Source organism: Schistocerca cancellata, chromosome 2 (genome assembly GCF_023864275.1).
Source record: "Schistocerca cancellata isolate TAMUIC-IGC-003103 chromosome 2, iqSchCanc2.1, whole genome shotgun sequence".
Lineage (NCBI taxonomy): Eukaryota > Metazoa > Arthropoda > Insecta > Orthoptera > Acrididae > Schistocerca > Schistocerca cancellata.
Window position 1 is genome coordinate 422,581,612 of NC_064627.1, and position 21,712 is coordinate 422,603,323.

Consider the following 21,712-nt stretch of genomic DNA (forward strand, 5'->3'; position numbering starts at 1 on the left):
CACAGCTTCTTCGTACCCTCAAAGAGGAAGGTGTGTCCTTCGTTAAGGCTATGTTCCGCAACCACTGATTTTTCTGTCTGACCAAGGCGTACATGTCTAATGTGTTCCGAGCGCCTCTGCGTGATGCAGCGCTGCGTTTGTCGAGATGTATTTCGTACCACATTCACATTCAATACTGTATACGCCCGGAGTTTGCAGTCCTAGGTGGTCTTTGACTGAGCCAAGTATGTCTTTAATTTTACTTGGGGCATGAAAAATTGTCTTGATGTTGTGTTTCTCCAGAATGCGGGCAATCTTGGCTGTTGGCGGTCCCACGTATGGTAGAAATGCCAGGCATCTGGTCTCATCTTCTTCTTCCGGTGTGTCTACCTTCCTGCTCTTGTGTAGGGCACGCGAGATTTGCGTCGCATTATAACCGTTGCTGCGGAAGGTCTTCCTTAGGTGTTGTAACTCTGCAGGTAGGCTGTCATCATCACAGATAGACTTGGCTCTGTGCACAAGTGTGTTAAGCACTGAGTTGCGTTGTGCCGGGTGGTGGCAACTCTGTGCATGAAGGTATAAATCCGTATGTGTCTTCTTCCTATACACAGCGTGACCCAAGGTGCCATCAGGGTGCTTCTTGATTAGAATGTCAAGGAAGGGCAAGCTTCCGTTTTCTTCCACCTCCACCTCACTATGGCGCCCGGGATCAGTCACTGGTCCAGGAGCCTTTATAGGACCGCGCAACACAGCATCTCGACACTTCGCTTGAAGATGATGGGTACGAAACCCTTCGAAACGTTGCGAGAAGACGACGCCTTTACTCGGCTGATCACCCGAGAAGATTTCACGAATGGAATACGCCGAGAAAGTCTCAAATCACATTTTGGAACCAATTTGGCTGACAAATTTCTCAAGTCCAATACGAATAATATCCACACCTTCTCGGTGTTTACCGTCTCTGCTGTCTTTTTAGCAGTTACTCTCTGATCAGCCCGGATTATGGAATGGAAATAATCCACGGTTTCTGGAACTGTGACTTCAATTGACGCTCTTCACCTTCAGTGCTGAAATGTAGCAATCTAATTCTTGATAGTGGAGTATGAAGAGCAGTCACCACTCCAAGCACCAGACATATAATAAAAAATATGTTTGGCCGTGTTCCATAAAAAAAAAAGAACGTAATAACTGCATGTCTCTCTTTCGCTTTGATTCTTTATTATCTTGCACCATGTTCAGTTCAAACTTGGGCATAAAAAAAGTCAATGTTATTGCTACGCAGTTACTATCACATACAATGGAAAGAATAGTCTTAAATGCCAAACAAAACATTAGAATTAATCTATATCAGTTTTAACTGAGAAAAGCCAAGGACTTATCAGCGCCCCCTCGTAGATGAGGTATGTTTCCACGAAGTTGAAAGTAAGTTCATTTGTGGAAACAAGTTCAAAACTTTTACAAAAGCGTACTTTACTGTTTCGTCATTGCTGCGACTTTTTTCTGCAAAAAGAGCTAAATGTGCCTCGTTATTTAAATAAAATGGTAAATGATACCTGTAGAGTACCGACAGTAAATGGTACAGGATTAAGCTCTGTGAAACGCCCATTGTAATTTCTTCCCCAGAAAATTTTTTGGCAGCTCACAATAAATTACTTGAACTGCCTAGTATACTTTCGTAATTTCTCCTTTTTTTTTGGCAAAATATAAACCAGCCAGTGCTGAACCATGTATTACGATCTACTGCGTTAGCAAAATGTTGTGGCCGACTCGATAAAACGTGTTGGGTAATCAGCATAATATTCCAGATGTTGAAAATATTGGAAACATAAAATAATTTTATGGTTTGTCTTTTTTTATGGCTGTGACATTACAATGTGCTTGTAATTTTACACCGGTAAAATTTGTACATTGCTTCTCATATTGTACCACTAGACAATGCCTTAAATAGGGATATAGTGGATGTGAATTAATTTTTAATTTTGACAAAATGATTACATGTATGACCCCCAGGTATGTAACTTTCAACTCATAGACGATAATTACTGATATCTGCAGAGTGTGGCTGAGGCGTCTTGTTAGACAGCTTTTTATCTGGCGGAGATATTACCCTCCGTCGCCTCCATGAGGTAATACGCATTTCTCGGTTTCTTCCTCGGTCTCTATAATGCCTTATCGCAGTGCTTTTATTTCATTAATGTTTAATATTTTTCCCGTATAGGTTGTCTCTTATTGCGCTTTATTTTGTTCTATACCTTCTTTGACGCATGCTTTTTAGGAGAGAATTTCTGATTTTACAACGCGGGTTATATTACGTGTCTCTGCATAGGTTTATTCGGTCGGTGTTTGAATCTTATTTTGCATTTACAGTAGCCCAGGATAGGACCACGCTGTATAAAATGTAATGTCATCCTCCCTTTAAGGTTTCGGATAACTTGCTGATGCCCTCTCCGGCCAAAACGCGTCATTCTTGTCTTTTTCTCTATGGCTGTGACGTTACAATGTGCTTGTAATTTTACAACTGTAAAATTTGTACCTTGATTCTCATATTGCACCACTTGACAATGGTGTACAGCCTACGATAGTTTTTATAATTAGTAGCAATGCTGTACGACAACGCCAAAAGAGAATGGAATAATTTCTACATACGCCTACTGTTGGCAGCTTTCCCTCACTGACACGTAAAATGGATTTGCCGGTACTGCTGAGTGATGGCACAGGCCGCCAGTGTCAGAGATAGAGTCCTGCGGAGACACGCAGCCCGCACGCACGCTGCCCCACGCCGACGCCCCGGGCGTGTCGATAGTCGGCGGCCGCGCTCCCACTTCCACTTCCACCTCTAGGCGCCTCACACAACTGCGCTGTTCCGCCCACGCGCGCTATCGGCGGCAAGCGTGCCAACCGTATCGAGCGCAAGGCTGCCAACACACGGCGGCTGTGGAGCGGACGGGCTGGGCTGCTGCGTCGCCATGGAGACGGCGTGACGTCATGCTGCCACGCCCGGACGCCACAGCCCCAGCCCTCGCTAACTTATCCGTTCACATATGAAAGCAAATGCGCATATATGAATGCACAAACACACACACGCGCGCGCACACACACACACACACACACACACACACACACGCACACACACACACAAACACGCATTTATGAAACGCTGTTATTTCAAAGTCTCATCACTAATTTTATTGAGGATTCTTCAAAAAGATTATAACTTAGTTTCCCGATGAAATTAGAATTTTCAAATTACACCCTTACAAAGTATGTATTGGTGCATATTTTAATAACTGTTGCAAAGACATTACGCAACAGATGTCGTTTTCTTCTAGTGAAAAAGTAGAGTGAATCAGTTCCATATCCATCAGGTAATAAGACACACTCTCAACTGTACTAATCACACATGGTATACCATAGGGATAAGATAGATCTGGGGTCTACTGCTGTTCATTTTTTTAAAGGCCTAAACCTTTCAAAAGGTTTGATGGTTTCCTCCGTCTCGTCCTATCAGACGCTAACCTTCTCAGCTTCTCATACTGCTTCCCGTATCATCTGTTTTATGTTTGCTTATATTCGTCTAACACTACAGTTTTTCTCCATGCTGCTATTTGAAGAGTCAAGTAAACTATTACTTTTGGTATTTTCTTTCCACACCCCTGTCGCATTTTCCTTGATAATGATTACCTGTTTGATTAAACTGCGAATAGGTTCGGAGCAATTGTAGCTGCAGAGCAGCGCGTCAGCTCTGTGTCGTGCACATAGCTTCGTAAGTCACTTAAGTAAGTAACTTATGTAACAGACCTTATGGAAGCAGCGCACACCACATAATACCGATGGATTGCTTTGCAAGTGCAATTGATGGGGTCTCATTTCGTTGTCGCTATTTGTTTTATACAGAAAGATAAACAAATATTTTTTTGTTAAAAATTCGGTAACTTAAGATCTTTTTGATCTATTCAGAAACATAAACGAGATGATTTTAACGTTAATAAACCAGGAAATTTGGTGAAAACGTACTTGGTGTATGTTTGTGTGCGACGAATTCATCGTGTGTTTGTGTTATAAATTTTAGAGTTTCCACAGTTTGGCACGTGCACTAAGTGAATACTATGAAATTCTCGGAAAACTACTTGAACACTCTCCATTCTAGGTTTCATAGCAGCCACATGGTCAGCATTTACAAAATGTTGCCCATCTTCACATAAGCTCCAACAAAAAATTAGTTTCAAAGACGATAGCGCAGTAAATATTATAAATTACAGACGCTATATGGAGTATATGGGTGCAGTGAAATAATCTTTCCTAGAGTGATGAAATGAATTTAAAGGTCGAAAAAATAAAGAAACATACGTAGAATAGATTCCAAAATGGCATTGCATTTTCTTTCGTCATATTCCAGTGAACATTACGAAACGTATACTATAAACACAGCAGAACTGTTGCATAGACTTTTTTCAACAACGGCTCTCTAATTTCCCAACAAAGAATGCGACATAAACGTTCCCTTCCTTAAAATGGTTCCGCTTGAAGTTTCTTGAACATTTCTGTTACACTTTCCTACGAGCTAACCACTGATTTCGGATCTCTGTTAGTTTTCATACGACTTCGTATGGAATTGAAATGTGTGGCAAGGCCAATATATCATCCCTAGTGTTGTCACTAGGACATTTGTTCTAGTTTATGGGTGCTAGCTCAGATTTATTTTCAGTTAGATGCGTTGTCATTCAGCACACGAAGTGCTGAACACGGTATAGCTTATCCTGCATTTCCTTGTGATCATGAAGGAAGAACCTCTTCCGTAGGTAACGGCATCGTCATGGAACAATCTAAGATTACTATCGGGATTATTTGCTAATACTCTTTATGTATACATAGAACACGAGAGATCTTATTATGCTACCAAGGAGCAGGCCCGATCTTACATTTGGTTTCTGTGGTTCGGTTGGGTTGACTTATAACAAGTCGAAATTTCCTTGACGGTACGACACATCGGAGAATAGCGCATCCCTGATGTCCGTCAGCAGTGTGGCGTAGCGTCGAAAATTAGGAAGAAGTGCCCAACAGAAACGTGTAGCCGCATTTTTAATAGATTTTGCTTTGAAAAGCGTATACCTTACAATCAATTGTATATTGTGAATATTTCTAGTATTAACAGTTACAAGCTTCACACTATTATTCAGTTGGCTGTAGCCTTCATTTCCACCAATTTGAGCGCTAGCCTGCTGTATGTATGCTCCTGAAGAGTTAGTATGTGACATATTACATAGCGTGCTAGCAGTGTATTGAAGTTGGTTTGAATTTAAAGTTTAGTTTCTTAGTACTTTACTATTGCCTTTCTTCCTTCTTTTTAAACATAACATATGATGATAACTCTCTAAGTAATCAAAACAGGTTTCAATACAGTTGTGGGACATGAATCTGGAAACACGAAATAAAAGAATGCTGTTATGGTTTACTTCTTGTTGACAGTAAAAAGTCATAATTGCTAAGATCAGGAACGCATTATTAGCTAACCGGACAAAGTGTTAGACAACCTCTCAAAAGGGCACACTGGTAGCTTTGGAGATCCATGGATGAAGTTCACTGGTACCAGGCTACCCTCTGGTCCTCCAGAGCTGACCTATATACTTGTATGGATAAAGTGTCTGTTCTTTCGGACATGTCCGATTCTCAATCACGCCCCAGTCCACTTAATATTCCCCCTAAGCTTTGTATTTGATTAAAGCACCTACGTCAGGGTTACAGGCAGGATCTTTCATTTCGTTCTATGCTGTGCTGTTCCAATGCAATTGGAGATCCTCTGCAATAAGTATATAGTTCTGACAATACCGGCCATGACCTTCATCTTCTGTGCGGATGCACGCATATTCCCCAAACTCTTACGGGACTTGGTGACAAAGTCTTCCACGAGTAATGAGTGTGTTGGGGTGGGACACTACGAATCTCGTGTGTGGACATACAAGGTAAGAATGTGGGTCTCGCGGGAGGCGTGCGCGAGATAGTCCCTGCAGTTGCACTATCCTTTGTGCCCTCGGTGGCTCAGATGGATAGAGCGTCTGCTATATACGCAGGAGATCCCGGGTTCGATTCCCGGTCGGGGCACACATTTTCACCTGTCCCCGTTGATATATATCAACGCACGTCAGCAGCTGATGGTATTAATATAATTCTAATTTCGTTACAGCTGTCCTACGTCGTAGCAGTAAAGTATTCTGTATGCACCAGCCGGTTATATGGAATCAGCACAAGATGCATCAGTGTATAGGTGCCAGAATGGCAGAAAGGAGCTTAAGTATTTGGACGTGTGTATGACCAACCTGCAAATGAAGTTGCCTGATGAATCTGAGCGGACTGTTCGTGTCTGCAAGGAGCGGTGTACCACTTGCAACCAAGAAATACAGAATAAGAAAAGTGATCATAAAAAGATTATTTGTACAGGGGCCAAAAACGTCATACCTCGTCAATGATAGCGAGTGTCAAACCGATAAGAATTATGATGCATGTGCAGTCTGTAGCGACGAATGAAAATTCGTACGAAGGCCGGACTTCAAACCCTGGTCTCCTACACACTAGGGAGATACTCTAATCACTACGCTACCCTGGCACAGCGGCTTTGCACAACTGCACAGACTACCCTAGCACGCCTCCCTCCTCATCCCAAATTCTCAATCACGCCCCAGTCCACTTAATATTCCCCCTAAGCTTTATATTTGATTAAAGCACCTACGTCAGGGTTTCAGACAGGATCTTTCATTTCGTTCTACGCTGTGCTGTTCCAATGCAATTGGAGATCCTCTGCAATTATGTCGAGTTTAAGGGGGTGCCAAGTGGGCTGAGGTGTGAATGGGAATTTGGACTGAGGAGGGAGGCGTGTTAGAGTAGTCCGTCCAGTTGTGCAAAGCCACTGTGCCAGGGTAGCGTAGTGGTTAGTGCAGCTGCCTGCTGAGCAGGAGACCTGGGCTCAAATCCCTACCTTGGTGCAAATTTTCATTTGTCGCTTCAATCTGCATGTATACATCATAGGTGTTTGAGACTCGAGAAGGTCTCCGGAACTATATACAGTAGTTTCATCCGATAGGAATTCCTGCTGACGGTGAATGATGGCCTAAGGGGCCGAACAAATACTGCGAGGACTGTATATAATGGGCGTTTGGAATCGGGTGCCTCGCAAAAGGTTATTGCCCAAATCAGTAGGTAAAGCTGCACATCTCAAGAGGACCAAACGACACAGAAACAGGATAGTAGCTGGTTGGAGGCGTGTAGCGCGGTCCAGCGAGTCGCTGCTTGCCAATTTTCAAATGAAGGAAGGCAATGAAGTCTCCGGCTGCCTAACAGGGAGTTTAACCTCCAGTGCGTGCAATACAGTTTTGTCACATTTTGGACTGTTTTCGTACTATCATTGGGACCCACTCTTCCAGATTACTGTGAACATGAACCAGCGACCAAGTGTTGCCCTTCCTTCTACGTCTTCCTGATTAGTATACTACGGACATTCACGTTTTTTAAGACTACAAGAGCTGTCTTCACAGGATTGCACTCACACGATCGTGGTTTGATGAACACTTAGGCACCCTGACACACCCTGACTAACCTTTTAAATCATCAGCTATTAATACAACAGAAAATCACTGGAACTATGTGGAACAGCGGGTGAAAGGTAGAAATCGACATATCCGAAAACTGGTAGTTCTGTGTGATGTTTCAGAATGTTTTGACTGACCTCGGGTGGACCGTCAGAGCTGACATCAGACGGCTACACGCAAGGAACACACTGATAGTGTCACCCATTCGCGCAGTGTTCGGCGCTGCCTCGTGGGTTTCCGCTACCGGTACCCTGTAACCACTGGCGCTTCGTGCTAACGCAAGCGACCGGTCCAGGTCAGAGTGACGTCACGGCAGCTGTCGACTGGCAGCCGCTCATTGTTCATTCAGTGGACGCGCGCGACGCTGCGACCGCGTGCATGCCCAACCAGGGTCACGGGTCGCAGAGTGGCTATCTCTGGCAAACTGATCACCGCAGCCCACCACTGGTGCTGTTCGCGTTGTCGGCCAGAGCGCGAGGTAAAGAAACACGACACTGAAGAGTTACCTCAGGGTTCAATATGTGGCTTAATACTGAGTGATATAAATGTGGCATCTCTTCCGTAAGACAGAAGACAGTGAGGAATCACAGCATAAGCGATATGCTTGTGCACTGAATGTACTCGTAAACTGAAAACTTCATACAGCAATGATAACTAACTCGCTAAAGAACGCTGCATCAGAAACGGAGAACATTACAGTTCAATGATTTCCTTTACGTAGGTGCCTGCAGATACACAAACATAAATCAGAAACTGTTCAGTATACTGGGTGTAAATTTTAAGCTGACAAACCAAAATAACTCGAAAAATAAGCTTCACACGAAAAAATGTGTAGAATCCAAAGTTGACTATTTTCGAGGGGGACCTCTGCTGGTGCTAAAATTAGCCCGCCACCCCAGTCCCCTGGGGGTTAGGAGTGAGGCAACTTTAAAATTTTAAATGGGGACCCCCTTTATTGCAGAATCAGATTCTACGTAAAAAAAACTACGTACATTTTGTCTTAAACATTTGTTTTTTGATTCTTGGTAATAGGCGCTGTAATTCAAGAAAATCTGTGTTCTCATTTTTGCGTGGAAAATGGTTAGCGATGTTTCGTAAGCCTCGGTGTCAGTTCCTATTACGCTAATTTTACAGTTATGGTCTTTACCAGAGATATACATAGGAGAAAACTATGTGTTGCTTGACTCTTCCAGGGAAGTACGCTCACGGAATTTTAAGAAAAAACCGCTCTGTGATGCACAACGCCTCTCTTGTAACGTCTGACACTGGAACTGGATGATGCTTTTGCCCTTAATAAACGAACGTATGACGAAATGTACTACTGTTCTTTGGATCGCCTCTATTTCCCTTAACAGTTCTTTCCGGTAAGGGTCTGACTGGTATTGAACGAACGAGGGTTTTGTAACCTACGTCCTTCGTGGGTTGATTGCAATTTTTAGCTATTATTCCAGTTAATTTACTTAAAGAGCAGAAGTAATGCTTTATTAAACAGATTATGGTGCTTAGTTATGTAGATAGAAACCATCTACATACACATCACCACCACCTCCACCACCACCACCACCACCACCATGATCATCATCATCATAATAGATACATTACAAACCACTATGAAGTGCATGATAGACGGTACTTCCAATTGCACCGCGAACAGTAATTTTTCAGTGCTCCATCCTAGTTTGGCGCGCGGTAAAAATGACTGCTTGAATATCCTCTGAGCACACGGTAGTTAGTTCAGTCTAGTCTTCGCAGCCCCTACGAGTGCGTTTAGTGGAACACATTAGTATAGTCATACATTCCTCTACCTAATATTGGATTTGATACTTTGTAAGTACGCTTTCGCTGTATAGTTAGCGTCTATATAGAAGCGTCTGCCACTCCAGGCGCTTCAGAATTTCCGTGACGTTCTTCTGGTATACATATGGGCCATCAGACGTATTCGGTAGTGGTGTCACACACTTGAGTGTTTTGTAAGCAGTCTTGATCGTAGCTAATTTCCTGTTCCCAGTATCATACCAGTGAACCGAAGTCTGCCACTTGCCTCGCGTACGACTAAGCGTATGTGAGGAGGAGGATATTGGTGTTTAACGTCCCGTCGACAACGAGGTCATTAGAGACGGAGCACAAGCTCGGATTAGGGAAGGATGGGGAAGGAAGTCGGCCGTGCCATTTCAAAGGAACCATCTCGGGAAATCACAGAAAACGTAAATCAGGATGGCCGGACGCGGGATTGAACCGTCGTCCTCCCGAATGCGAGTCCAGTGTGCTAACCACTGCGCCACCTCGCTCGGTAACATATGTGATCTTCCCTTTTAATACACCCACTGATTGGTTGACTCAATTATTTGTACGAGTTGACTGATTCTAGTCGTGACTTATGGACGTGGTTGGATAATACTTTTCTGCATTTTGTGGAGTGCAAAATTTTACAGTGTGGATATAGAGCTCTGTCGGGTAGCGCACTAGACTCCGGCCTAGGTCCCAGGTTCAATTCCGGACTGGGGTCGGCATTTTTCCTCGTTCCAGTCCCTCCAGGATGGCTCCAGATCCATTCAGCCTGCTATCAATTGGGTAGCAGGGACCGTTTCGGGGTGCAAAAGGCAGCTTGGTCTATGGACCCGCGACCATCCCATTCCTGATGCCACAGAGAACTGACGTTACTATTAATATTGTTCGCTATGTCATTAATGTACAACTCTTCGCCCAAGATGGAATGTTCTGTTTACTTGCCAAGTTCACACATTTCGGTTTGTACCTCATATAATCATACTTTCGTTAGTACACATTGGTTTCGTACTGAATCACATGATATCCAGAAATCAAGAAATGTCTCATCCGGCTGATGATACGTTTTTTTTAGGAAGCCGCATAAATGAAAGCACGATCTGGATTCTGCATGACCAATATTTTCATACAGGTTCACAGGAGAATGTTATCCTGTTCTAGATACCTCGTAAAGTTAGAGCTGACAATACGTTCTAAGATTCTACAACAACTGGATACCGATGGTACTGGACGGTAGTTTCGTGAGAGGGCCGGTGAGAATGCGTCTGAAGCAGGTGCAGGTGGTCCCACGCCGTGCACAGCGGCAGGATACAGGCTGTGGGGTCACAAGTGGCTCTTCCTGCCGTAGCGCAAACACTCATACTCCGTACGTGACAACCTGTTAAACAGCTCTCAACAGCCAATTGCCCTGTGGGTATTACGGAGCAATATGTGGGAAGTAATCAAGAGTGCCTGCTGTGAGCATCCTGCAACGTGAGGTATCTTGATGGTAATATCAATAGGGGCGACAAAATCAAGCTAAGCAAGGGTTTATTTTCGGTGGCAGACTGCGTAAGCGCATCGTGTAAAGGCGAATGAAGTGAACACGATGGACAAAAATAAGTCGCACCGAGGAGACGTCACGGTAATACTACCGTGTAACACCGGCCGATGCCTTCATAAAGGCCGTAATTCGGCGAGGAAGAGAGTCGACAGGTTTCTTCAGGTATGTCACATGTAGCTGAGGTCACTAATTGATGACTAGAACCCCGGTAGTTGCCATGCTGGGACGATAATGATTGCTGCGTTTCAACCGTTTCAGGGTTATTATAATTAAAGTTTCAGTTTCAAAATAGTGTAAAAAAAAGAACCGATGCTTTGAATGTTGTCAAATTTTAAGGGAATGTTATCGAAGATGGGGGAAACGTTATGGAAAAAAATTACAACTAAACGGCGCTGTAAGCGTCATAATGTAAATGGGTTCGGCTAAAAATGACAGATGAATCGTAATAGGATGATTGTGGTGTGATTTGCACATTGAAGGAACAATGTGCATGAACGCAAAAATTTGGCGTTCAGTAGTTGTGGTACTATTAGACAGAAAACTTCGTACTACGCCACGTGGGAAAATCGGTTTTTAATTGCTCTCGGGCCAAAACCCAGATAAAAATCAACAATGGAATCGGTTCGTAAGGGTCCTGAGGCAAAACACTGGATAAAAAGCAAAAATGAAACAGGTTTTTAACGGTCGTGAGTCTGGCGCAAGACATGTTCAATATGCTGTTCGCCTTTTTCTGCCACAAACTAAAATCGCGAACTGCATGTTGCATAACAGATCGGAATGCTCAGCGGTCACGTTCAGAATGCGTTGCACAGTGCATACCATAAGTTCAGCTACGTTTGTAATCAGAACACCTTGGGGATAAGCAGTCAGAAGTCACACGGATTAAGATCAGGTGATACGAACGGCCAAGCCGTAGGGAAATGGTGAATGGTGATGCTACTATTCCCGAAATGCCCCAGCAGCAGCCGCCTCACTGGCTGTTTAATGTGTCGTAGAGCACCATTTTACATTGAAATGATCCTATGCACACATCACGCTGTTAAAGGATTAGAATGACGCTGGTTTGCAAAAGACTCTCAAAGCGCTTACCAGCGCTGCTACAGGTGACGGGAACCACACGACTCGTCACGAAAAAATATGGTGCTGCGATAAACTATGCCGTCAACGCGCACCACACAGTTGCCTTCACAGAATGAATTGATACCGGTTGATGTGTGAGTGGGCTTTCTGTTGTCTGTATTCTGCAGTTGTGTTTCAACACAGAAGACAGAAATGGGCTTCGTCTGTTCACAGAATGTTCCATGGCCGTTCACTGTCCACATCCATGTGAGCAAGAAATTCTAGCGCAAATGTTTGTCTTCCTGGCAAGCCAGCACGAAGCAGCTCCTGGATGAGGGTAACGTATTACGCATATCAATGCAGGACGTTACGTAGAAATCTCTGTACCATGCTCACAGGCATGAGTTTTGGCAATTCCTCGTGCACTAAAGGCATGTGCAAAGTTCGGACAATGCCCCGTGCACTGCACGTTTGCTCACAACTCCTTGATCCGTTGTGCAATGCTTTGGCCACATCTTCTGCTGATGTCAATTGTTTTCCTCCCTTTGCACCACTGAACCTCAAAAGAACCTGTCTTTTCGAATTTGTTAATCATTTTCTCCAGACTCTCGGCAGATATCGGACCAACGCCTCATTTCGTACCCCAGAGTGTTCGGAACTTCTGCAGAGACACTGGTTTTCTATCACTGCTCCTGTAAAAGGATGTTATCATCATCGTTTGATCGTGCGCTGAGACGGTCATGGCCAACGTCTCAGAAGCACACTGAGAAACAGGCGTGTACCCCGTGTCTTTTATTTCACATAATCTGTCACGTACAGCGCCATCTAATGGTTAAATTTTTGGTATCTTTTTCCGTAACAAAAATCAAAATGGTTCAAATGGCTCTGAGCACTATGGGACTTAACTCCTGAGGTCATCAGTCCCCTATAACTTAGAACTACTTAAACCTAACTAACCTAAGGACATCACACACATCCATGCCCGAGGCAGGATTGAACCTGCGACCGTAGCTGTCGCATGGTTCCAGACTGTAGCGCCTAGAACCGCTCGGCCACCAAGGCCGGCTTTCCATAACATTTGCCCCCTTCTCCGCTAGTATTACGTTCAAATTTGACGTCTTTCTGACCAGTGATTCTTTTTTTATTTTTTCGAAATGGAACTTAATTGTAATCACTCTGTAGTCTCAGACACTGTCTGTGGTCTTAAGATAGAGTAATTTAGCGAGCAAGTCGATGTACGAAAGCGACGTATGCCTGCGGCCCTGTGAAAACAGTTGTCATCTTGGATAACGGGAGTGTTCACAGCATAGTCATCAAGAAGATGTAGAAAAATGGACAACTCTTCGCCGTCGAAAGTGTTGTATTAAACATCTTAGTCCACGTCCACCTCAATATAAATGAATGGGCCCACGTCATGGTTCGGAAAACACCCCATACAGTACTTCATCTGACCGGGACAACACCTTCCACACATTGGCCACTGGAGCACTCGGTTCCTTGCATCATTTGAAAGAGACAGCATCGCGATTTATTGGATACGTCTCCAATTAGCTACTGTCAAGTTCGAGTGGTGCAGCCTTTTGTGCTGCTGGAGCAATTGCCCTTTGCGAGGTATCCAACTCCAATTGTCTATCGCTCGTAGTTGTCGTAGCCATTTCGCTGAGAAACTGGTTGAGATGGACCTGCATTCACTGATGACAGCAATTCGTTTTCGACTGTTATAACTAGGCGTGAAACACACCTCGCCTTCCTGTCCGTTTGGACTTTTTTTCGAACACTTCTGTTATGCCTTCTTGACATCCGTCATCAGAGCAGAAGGAGAACTGTGAAGAAAGCAACAACCCCGGAGCCAAAAGATGTAATGGATACGCGGATATCAACAGTTACGTTCGTTTTGGGTGCGACTGACAACAACGATTTCGCCCTCCTCCTCTTACCACCCCACCCCAAATCCACTAAGATTTGACAGACCCTCCCCAATGCTTAGTTGCTGCAGGAAGGCAATCTGCACTGTACGCTCCCCACGATGTTTTCCAAGGACTGAAACGAAAGATGCTGGGGAACGGCGTAAAGTAAAATCGTCGGAGCAAAATACGAGTTTGCACTGATCTGTTGTCCACCTTGAAAGCTCTTTGCATCACTGAACCATTTTTTTTGCAGTCACCCACATTACTAGGCGTCTGGCAATATCACTCTTTGATTAGTATTTTGTCGCATAGTTCCTCGATGTGTGTTAACTTCAGCTATGAGTTTCGTGCCAGCGATCTTCTTATTCGAAGTAATAAGCTACCTTTATGCCCTCACCGCACTTAGATCAACAAGTTCGGTTTTACTCTCAGTACTGCGTTGAGAAATAGAAGTAAGGACAGAAACTCCGAGCTGTCATGATGATAGCAACATAACACGTAGGCTCCAAGTGTCGGCATGCTTGAACCAACTGAGAATATTCACCTCGCTGGAAGTCTGGACATTTCTCAGCCGCTCACGATCTGTGGTTCTCAACGTTACCGGCACAATTAATCCTGAATAAGATGAGAAATTAGTCAATATTCTTACGAAGTTAAGCACTTATCTAAAGTTTGGACGAACAAAAAAGTGTTGAAATGAAAATTCTCAATACAAATGTTTTGAAGTCTCTTAGTTTTAAAAGAAGAAAAAAAAATGGTTCAAATGCCTCTGAGCACTATGGGACTCAACATCTTAGGTCATAAGTCCCCTAGAACTTAGAACTACTTAAACCTAACTAACCTAAGGACATCACACACACCCATGCCCAAGGCAGGATTCGAACCTGCGACCGTAGCAGTCTCGCGGTTCCGGACTGCAGCGCCAGAACCGCTAGACCACCGCGGCCGGCAAAAGAAGAAAAAATAAAATAAAATTTAGTTACAAACATACAATACACACATGTTTTTCAACCAAGAAATAAACGAATTAATGACATGACAGATACTCCTTTCTTTTTTTTTATAAAAAAAGAAAATAATATTGAAGTGTCGGCAGACGTGCCAACACTGTTTTGTTGGAGGAGACCGAAATGCACGCTATAAGCTCACGCAGGCTGGCGTGAGGTCTGAAACAAGATACGTAATGAATGCTATAAAGAAAAGTACGTAGCTTCTGGAATACTTAACTTTAATCCACATTTGTAGAACATCTCTCGTTACTGTACGGGCTTTATAATCACAATATCCATTGGTAAGGGCGCCTTGCTAGGTCGTAGCAAAAGTAGCTGAAGGCTATGTTAACTATCGTCTCGGCAAATGAGAGCGTAGTTGTCAGTGAACCGTTCCTTGCAAAGTCGGCTGTACAACTGGGGCGAGTGCTAGTACGTCTCTCTAGACCTGCCGTGTGGTGGCGCTCGGTCTGCAATTACTGACAGTGGCGACACGCGGGTCCGTCGTATACTAGCGGACCGCGGCCGATTTAAAAGCTACCACCTAGCAAGTGTTGTGTCTGGCGGTGACACCACAAATATTGTATGTGGTATGGTCTCAGCCGACGTACATCATACGTAAGCTATGCTTTAAGATCCTTAATTTTTTCCATTCCTACTGTAGTCGCAAAATTACTTCCAGACGTGTAAGATTTGTCGAATGGAATTAGTAATACAAAGAAGTTTTCTGAAATAATGAATACTAATCACCAAATTCTCATAACAGTCTTTCCAGTTTTATCAGAATCTGTTTTCATTATGTTGTCTTCGTTATGTCTAAGACATTGTATTTCGATTCGAATTTTTCAGTCTGAAAATAGTCATTTATTCACAGAATCCGAAAATTTACTACTCGATTTGCCAGGTCACAAAATTAGTTATTAAAAGGATGAATATCTAAACGATCTCGACATCACTTCCGCGTTTGAAAAGCTCCGCCAGCCGGAGTGGTCGAGCGGTTCTAGGCGCTACAGTCTGGAACCGTACCACCGCTACGGTCGCAGGTTCGAATCCTGCCTCGGGCATGGATGTGTGTGATGTCCCTAGGTTAGTTAGGTTTAAGTAGTTCTTAGTTCTAGGGGACTGATGACCTCAAAAGTTAAGTCCCATAGTCCTCAGAGCCATTTGAACCATTTTTGAAGAGTTCCAACTTACAAAGAAACTAACAACCTTATTTGATGCTGTCAAAATATTCACCATACGCCCTTACCAGCCGTCTTCAAGCAGATTAATCTTTACAAAGAAATGCTCACGTTATATCGGCGTGGAAAAATAACAAAGAATCTGATATATTGGCTCGGTCATCCAGCGAACGCCTTAATTGCTGAACAATAAGTGACAAGATTATTCCAACCGTTCAAACCGTCTCACAGCAATTCACTGGTTACAGAAAGTTGTAATCATCGCTGGATGCGCGTGAATTTCGAATGACCTTGTACACACATTCGTTTCAAAAATTGTAAATTCCTCCTGATCATGTCACAAGTAAATGATCGTATTTGAGATTTTTGGGTAATTATTGATTATATTGCTTACTGATCCAGGCAGTATTAAAATCTAACGAAATGGTAATAAAAATACTTTTATTAAAATAGTTTCCCTGTATGACAAAGATAATCAAAAACTTGTCGTTTCTATCCGTCAGAGAAATTTATTTTACTTCTTGGTAAGGGCAAAGACCACATTTCGTTTCACTGAGGACGATAGTTCCACAGTTCATCCTTTAAAGCGTCGCACAAATGCCAGACTGACCGATATCGACATTTGTGACCAGGCCACAAAAAAGGAACTAATTTCGCTTAGCAGTGGAAAGGCGGATGGACCCAACAGGATAGCTTTACGATTCTATGGGGTACGCGAAAGAACTTGTTGTTCTTCTAGCACCTGTCTACCGTACATCTCTGGAGGAGTGAAGCGTTCCAGGTGACAAAAAACGAGGACGCCGCTCCCGTTTTGAAGAAGGGTCGTCGAACGGACGCTTACAATGTAGGCCTAGGTCGCTGACGTCAGATCTTTATGGAGGGATCAACATGGATTGGAACAGTCAAAGACCTGCTAAAAGGTATTTGACCTTGAACCTTGTAGGAAGAAGACCACGGGGAAGATCAAGAAAACGGTGAATAGAGACTGCACGATTAGTTGTGGAGGAGAAAGGACGCAAGTGGGAAGCTGTTCTGGAACGGAAGATGTATGAAGATAGAAGGAGGTGGCGAGAGATTGTGCACCACACCCGTGAAACCGAAGTTGGAAAACGATGATGATGATGAACATGGATTGCGCAGTCAATCATTGTGTGACACCAGTTCGCTCTGTTCGTCCACGGGACCTTGAAAGCAGTAGATACGGGCACCCACGTGCATGGTGTGTTCCTTGACTTCCGGAAGCCATTCAATGCACTTCCACTGTCCCACCTAATGAACAAAATACTAGCGTACGGAATATCAGCGTTCCTGGTAACAGGACACAGCATATTTTAGTTCTGCAAGTTTCGCAGGAGAGCTTCCGTGAATTTCGGTAGGTAGGAGACGAGGTACTGGCGAAAGTAAAGCTTGGGTAGCTCAAATGGTAGAGCACTTGCCCATGAAAGGCAAAGGTCCCGAGTTAGAGTCTCGGTCCGGCACACAGTTTTAATCTGCCAGGAGGTTTCATTTCAGCGCACACTCCGCTGCAGAATGAAAATTTCTTTCTGGAGACAGCATAGCTTTCTTAACAGTGACAAATCATCTAATTTAAAAGTAACTTGGGATATACCCTGAGGGAGCGTTGTAGGACCATTGCATACGATGTAAATGACCTCAATGATAAGGTCAGAGCCTCCATGAGAATGTCCACGGATGATGCTGCTGTATACAGAAAAGTCGAGACAGTAGAAAAACATAGCGAAATGCAGGAAGACCTGCAGAGGACCGACGCTTGGTGACGGGAGTGGAAACAGACCCTCAACATATACAGATGTAACGTATTGCGTGTACGTACACAGAAAGACCTTTTAGTTTCTGATTACACGATTCCAGAACAATCGCTAGAAGTAATTATTTCCATAAAATATTTACCAGTGTGTATGCGGAGCTGTTTAAAGTGGAACGATTACATGAAACTAAAAGTGCGGAAAAGCTGGTGCCATGTGAGATTCACCTGAAGAATACTCGGGAAATGTAGTCCTTCAATGAAGAATGTAGCTTGCAAAACCCTCGTTCAACCACTACTCGAATATTGCTCGTCAGCATGGGACCCGTACCAAATAAGATGAAGAGAATATGGAGAAGATCCAAAGAAGAGCAGATGTTTCGTTTAAGGTATACATAAGTTAAGGGGAAAGCGTCACGGAGATGATTCACTAACGGCAGCAGCACACGCTACAAGTTCAGCGTGTTCCTAGAAGGGTCAACAAACATATTGCTTCCTCCTACGCATATCTCGCGAAAAGACCATGAAGATAAAATTAGAGAGATTCGAACGTACACTGAGGCCTGCCTGCAATAGTTTCTCCGTCGAACTATTCCCGACAAGCACAGGAAAGAGGGAAGTGACAGCTGTACACAAAATACCCTCCGCCACACACCGTGTGGTGGCCTGCGGACTGTAGGTGTAGATGTAAATGCCTAAACCAGTTTACGAATACCATAGAAAATTTAAATCTGGATGGCCGGATGTGGATTTGAACCTACGTCCTCCCAAATCCGATTGCAGTATGTTACCGGCGCATCACATCGTTCGGTCGCAGCTGTTACAGTAAAGTGAGTGAACAAAAGCGGTCATAGTCTTAAAAACAGAAACCAATCTGTGAGAGTTATGTGCTCCTCATAGACCACTCCTCATTCCTCACAGCAAAGTACATAAGGGATTATGTAGCGTTAGACTTGGGTCATACGGAGACCAGTGGACGTCTGGAGGCGCGCCGCTGCTGTGGCGGTCGCAGGCAGTCGATAGCAGAAACCGCGAGCCGGCGGCGGCGGCGACAACGCGCTCTCGATCGACTCTCGATATCCGATAATGCGACGAGACACCCCCACTCGCCGGCACTCAACCACCGTGCCGCAGCCGCGCGTCGCCGCCACCACCCATCATTCGCTTTCTGTATGTGTGTGTGTTTTAGTTTCTAGCCCGAGGCATGCACGTTGTACAGCTCTGCCAATCGCCTCCACTTGCGGAAACCTGGCACGAACGATCGTTGCTGCCATTATTGTGGAGCGTCTACATTGAACCACCAAAGAAACTGGTATAGACATGCGTTTTCAAATACAGAGATACGTAAACAGGTAGAATACGGCATTGTGGTCAGCAACGCGTATATAAGACAACATGTGTCTGGGGCAGTTGTTACATCGGTTAGTTCTGCTGCAATGGCAGGTTATGAAGATTTAAATGAGTTTGAACGTGGGGTTATAGTCGGCGCACGAGCGCTGGAACACAGCATCTTCGAGGTAGCGATGAAGTGGGGATTTTTCTGTACGATCATTCCATGAGGTACCGTGAATATCAGGAATCCGGTAAACAACAAATCGGCCGGAAAGAGATCCCGCAAGAACAGCACCAACAAAGACTGAAGAGAATCGTTCAACGTGGCAGACGTGTAACACTTCCGCAAATTGCAGCAGATTTCAATGCTGGCCATCAAAAAGTGGCAGCGTGAGAACCATTCAACGAAACATTATCGATATGGGGTTTCGGAGCCGAAGGCCCACTCATGTACCCTTGATGACTGCACGGCACAAAGCTTTACGCCTCTTCTGGGTCCGTCAACACTGACATTGGACTGTTGATGACTGGAAACATGTTGCCTGGTCGGACGAGTATCGTTTCAAATTGTATCGAGTGGATGGATGTGTACAGGTGTGGAGACAACCTCATGAATCGATAGACCATGCATGCCAGCAGGGCAGTGTTCAAGCTGGTGGAGGCTCTGTAATGGTGTGGGGCGTGTGCAGTTGGAGTGATATGGGACCCTTGATACGTCTAGATACGACTGTGACAGGTGACACTTACGTAAGCATCCTGCCTGATCACCTGCATCCATTCACGTCCATTGTGCATTCCGACGGACTTCGGCAGTTCCAACAGGACAATGCGACACCCCATAAATCGAGAATTACTACAGAGTGGCTCCAAGAACACTCTTCCGAATTTAAACAGTTCCGCTGGCCACCACACACTCCCCAGACATGAACGTTATTGAGCATACCTGGGATGCCTTGCAACGAGCTGTTCATAAGAGATTCCACCCTCTCGTACTCTTACGGATTTATGGACAGCCCTGCAGGATTTATGGTGTAAATTTCCTCCAGCACTACTTCAGATATTAGTCGAGTCCATGCCACGGCGTGTCGCGGCACTTCTGCATGCTCGCGTGGGCCCTACATGGGCGGGTGTACCAGTTTCTTTAGCTCTTTAGTGTATTCCGCCCCATTGTGGGGTGACGTAAAATGCTTCAAACATTCCTGCATCATACGGCGATTCACAAACATTTCTACACAAAATAGTGCCACATTAAAGCTCTGGAAATGAAAGTATCCAACAGCATGTAGACATCACTAGAGGAACATGATATTTACTCTGATTTTCTTTGTCCTAGAAGCACCGTTTCTACTGCACCCAAACGGCAGAATTATCCAAGTTCTTGATGACTACCTGCTTCTGTTTCGACAGAAGGATAAATATGCAGGCTGATTGAGCTTAGCTGTTCACCTCAAATATTTCCGTTTTGACTCAGATCAGGTTTGAGAAAGTACTCAGTGTACGAAGTATAGTCTCTCTCCATGGCAATGTTAGTTACAGTTATAACCACTTTTTCAGATTAACCTGCGGGCTACAGAAATCTCGTGGGATTCTCTCACTTTTCTTTACCGATGAAGCGATATGTAAGAATGATGCATTCCTGGGCGCACAATCTGACTCAAGCTGAACATCAGAGGCAGTCGAATGAGAATGTTTGGCGCGGGTTGATTGCAGACAATGTGGTTGGTCCTTACTTCATTCAAAAAACGTTAACGGTTGAAAGATTCTCATAAATTCTTACCGAAGCGGTCACTGGACAGAATACGAAGACATTAACAGTGGCTTGCACGATCGCCTTGTCTGACGCAATTGGATGTTTTTCCTCCGAGGCCAATTCAAAGATGAACTTATTACACAAATCCCGACGGCCCACAAGGATTTAAAACATCACGTTGCTGCAGTATCAAAGGAATCTCCTCAGTCTGCAAGCGAAAAAGGAAAAAAAAAACCAACAAAATGTCGTAGAGCGCTTGCCCGCGAGAGGCAAATGTCCCGTGTTCGAGTCTCGGTCCGGCAAAATAAAATAAATAGTTGGTATCAGCAGGCAGACTGTGTGAGACCTGTTCAGTGGAAAAATTTGAACGGCGAGGTTATAAGGCCACCATCGTCGCTTTGTTATACCCTTAGCGCTCAATACCTAGAGCTCCGCCCTCAGTCGAGCTATACGGCCGTCTCCATCGCTGCCGCCGAGCCATTATAACAGCTTTCTACGAGGTGAGCCCGTCTCCTCATTACTCTCCCTTGCTGCATACTCCGTCATTTCCACCACGGTTAGGCCCTTCATAAAGCGATTCCAGTATGAGTAGCTGCTGTGGAATAACGTTCTATCGTAAGGCGACGTGAGGAGCGAAATCCTTACTTATAAGTCACGCTCTGATCAGAGGTGAAGCGAGATTTAAGGTCATTCGTTTCTTGGTACACGAGCGGCTTTGTACAGGAGTGAATCGGTGAAGTGGTCAAGCTGAGATTTTTCAGGTCTCTGTGGCTGGTACAGAAGGATAATTTTTTACAGAGTAAACCGCCATTTGAGGGTGTATTATTATATTCGTCTATTAC

At 44.3% G+C, this 21,712-nt stretch overlaps 1 protein-coding gene and 1 non-coding gene across 2 annotated transcripts in view; both read left to right on the forward strand.

Moving 5' to 3' along the window:
* Nucleotides 1-21,712, forward strand: part of LOC126161882 (cubilin) — a 1,256,608-nt gene that overhangs the window by 615,358 nt on the left and 619,538 nt on the right. The window lies entirely within an intron of this gene.
* Nucleotides 6,004-6,078, forward strand: Trnai-uau (transfer RNA isoleucine (anticodon UAU)). Its single transcript has one exon. It is a non-coding gene; the product is annotated as a tRNA-Ile (tRNA).